General features: G+C 62.9%; 1 pseudogene; it reads left to right on the top strand.

Annotated features, from left to right (window-relative positions):
• The first annotated feature begins 548 nt into the window (after positions 1-548).
• Positions 549-2485, top strand: LOC135575036 (uncharacterized; annotated as a pseudogene).
• Positions 2486-3042: the final 557 nt, after the last annotated feature.

The raw sequence follows: 3042 nt of genomic DNA, 5'->3' as shown, positions 1-3042 counted from the left end.
CAACCAGACCCTGAAGACAAGCAAAACAAAACTGTCAAATGTATTGTATATTTCTCCTCTAATTAGTTAGTGATGTACATAGTGTAGGAATAGCAGGCGTCTCCATTGACGTTACAATGTCAACAAGTGTGTTTTTCACAGATCACAGTGTTAGTGTCAATGACTTGAATTAAAGGAAAGTAGAAGAGAGGACCTTTCAGCAGCAGTAGTTGACCCATACAACTTTTATGGTGGATTTTCTTGGTTTTAGTTTTAAGAGAGAAGCATCTGGGATGTGATTTCCCTGAATCCAGGCCGGGCCCGGCAGTCTAAAAGAAGCCCTGTAATTACTACAAACTGGTTAGCCACCGTCTACCACAGCTCCTCGCAGGACCACCATTTACTGGAAATCCAGCCCCAAGCCCCAAGCAACCCTAGCCCCAGCCCACAACTTTAGCCTCAGCCCCAGCTACAGCTCCCCAGCCCCAGCCTCAGCCCCAGCTACAGCTCCCCAGCCCCAGCCTACAGCTCCCCAGCCCCAGCCTCAGCCCCAGCTACAGCTCCCCAGCCCCAGCCTCAGCCCCAGCTACAGCTCCCCAGCCCCAGCCTCAGCCCCAGCTACAGCTCCCCAGCCCCAGCCTCAGCCCCAGCTACAGCTCCCCAGCCCCAGCCCCAGCTACAGCTCCCCAGCCTCAGCCCCAGCTACAGCTCCCCAGCCCCAGCCCCAGCTACAGCTCCCCAGCCCCAGCCTCAGCCCCAGCTACAGCTCCCCAGCCCCAGCCCCAGCCCCAGCTACAGCTCCCCAGCCCCAGCCCAGCCCCAGCTACAGCTCCCCAGCCTCAGCCCCAGCTACAGCTCCCCAGCCCCAGCCCCAGCTACAGCTCCCCAGCCTCAGCCCCAGCTACAGCTCCCCAGCCCCAGCCCCAGCTACAGCTCCCCAGCCTCAGCCCCAGCTACAGCTCCCCAGCCCCAGCCCCAGCTACAGCTCCCCAGCCCCAGCCCCAGCTACAGCTCCCCAGCCCCAGCTACAGCTCCCCAGCCCCAGCTACAGCTCCAGCTCCAGCTACAGCTCCCCAGCCCCAGCTACAGGTCCCCAGCTACAGCTCCCCAGCCCCAGCTATGGTACAGCTCCCCATCCCCAGCTCCAGCTCCAGCTCCAGCTCCCCAGCTACAGCTCCCCAGCCCCAGATACTGTACAGTTCCCCAGCCCCAGCTACAGCTCCAGCTACAGCTCCCCAGCCCCAGCTACAGCTCCCCAGCCCCAGATACTGTACAGTTCCCCAGCCCCAGCTACAGCTCCAGCTACAGCTCCCCAGCCCCAGCTCCAGCCAGCTCCAGCTACAGCTCCCCAGCCCCAGCTACAGCTCCCCAGCTACAGCTCCCCAGCCCCAGCTACAGCTCCCCAGCCTTAGCCCCAGCTACAGCTCACCAGCCCCAGCTACAGCTCCCCAGCCCCAGCTACAGCTCCTCAGCCCCAGCTACAGGTCCCCAGCCTTAGCCCCAGCCACAGCTCCTCAGCCCCAGCTACAGGTCCCCAGCCTTAGCCCCAGCTACAGCTCCCCAGCCCCAGCTACAGCTCCCCAGCCTTAGCCCCAGCTCCAGCTACAGCTCCCCAGCCCCAGCTACTGTACAGCTCCCTAGCCCCAGCCCTAGCTCCCCAGCTACAGCCCCAGATACAACTCCCAAGCCCAAGTTACAGCTCCCCAGCCCCAGCTACAGCTCCACAGCTTTAGCCCCAGGTACAGCTCCCCAGCCCCAGCTACAGCTCACCATGCCCAGCTACAGCTCCCCAGCTACAGCCCCAGCTACAGCCCCGCAGCCCCAGCTACAGCTCCCCCGCCCCAGCTACAGCTCCCCAGCCCCAGCTACAGCTCCCCAGCCCCAGCTACAGCTCCCCTGCCCCAGCTACAGCTCCTCAGCCCCAGCTACAGGTCCCCAGCCCCAGCTACAGGTCCCCAGCCTTAGCCCCAGCCCCCCAGCCTTAGCCCCAGCCCCAGCTACAGCTCCCCAGCCCCAGCTACAGGTCCCCAGCCCCAGCTACAGGTCCCCAGCTACAGGTCCCCAGCCCCAGCTACAGGTCCCCATCCGCAGCTACAGGTCCCCAGCCCCAGCTACAGGTCCCCAGCCTTAGCCCCAGCCCCCAGCCTTAGCCCCAGCCCCAACTACAGCTCACCAGCCCCAGCTACAGGTCCCCAGCCCCAGCTACAGGTCCCCAGCTACAGGTCCCCAGCTACAGGTCCCCAGCCCCAGCTACAGGTCCCCAGCCTTAGCCTCAGCCCCAGCTACAGTTCCCCAGCTCCTGCTACAGGCCCCCAGCCCCAGCTACAGGTCCCCAGCCTTAGCCCCAGCCCCAGCTACAGCTCCCCAGCCCCAGCTACAGGTCCCCAGCCCCAGCTACAGGTCCCCAGCCCCAGCCCCAGCTCCCCAGCCCCAGCTACAGCTCCCCAGCCTTAGCCCCAGCCCCAGCTACAGCTCCCCAGTCCCAGCTACAGGTCCCCAGCCTTAGCCCCAGCCCCAGCTACAGCTCCCCAGCCCCAGCTACAGGTCCCCAGCCCCAGCTACAGGTCCCCAGCCCCAGCTACAGCTCCCCAGCCCCAGCTACAGCTCCCCAGCCTTAGCCCCAGCCCCAGCTCCCCAGCCTTAGCCCCAGCTACAGCCCCACAGCTTCTGCCCCAGCCCCATGCAGTCCCGGCCCAGCACCAAGCCCCAGCCCAGGCTGCTTTGGTAGGCCAGCCCCCTGGTGACGGCAAGGCAAGGCAAGGCAAGGCTCCAACCTCCAACTGTGGGCTTAACATGACCTGTAGGAGAGCCTATTGACACGCTGCCTGGCCTGCTAGAACGCTAGGATACCACCTCCTCCTCTCCCTCCTCCTGATCCCATGGAAGAAAACAACATGAGCCATGCCACTGCAAGAAACTGGATTCAGACATCGTCAGACAAAGGAAAGTGAACGACTGTTTCCAATACATATTTGCAGTAGATTCAATTACCAATCATTTGTATACCTCTGTCTCCGTCTTTCACAGATGGCAATGCTGTCGTGTAGGAGAGGTAGATTGTAT

Source organism: Oncorhynchus nerka, linkage group LG14, assembly GCF_034236695.1.
Source record: "Oncorhynchus nerka isolate Pitt River linkage group LG14, Oner_Uvic_2.0, whole genome shotgun sequence".
In the NCBI taxonomy this organism is placed as follows: Eukaryota; Metazoa; Chordata; class Actinopteri; order Salmoniformes; family Salmonidae; genus Oncorhynchus; species Oncorhynchus nerka.
This window is presented reverse-complemented; position numbering and strand designations above follow the sequence as displayed.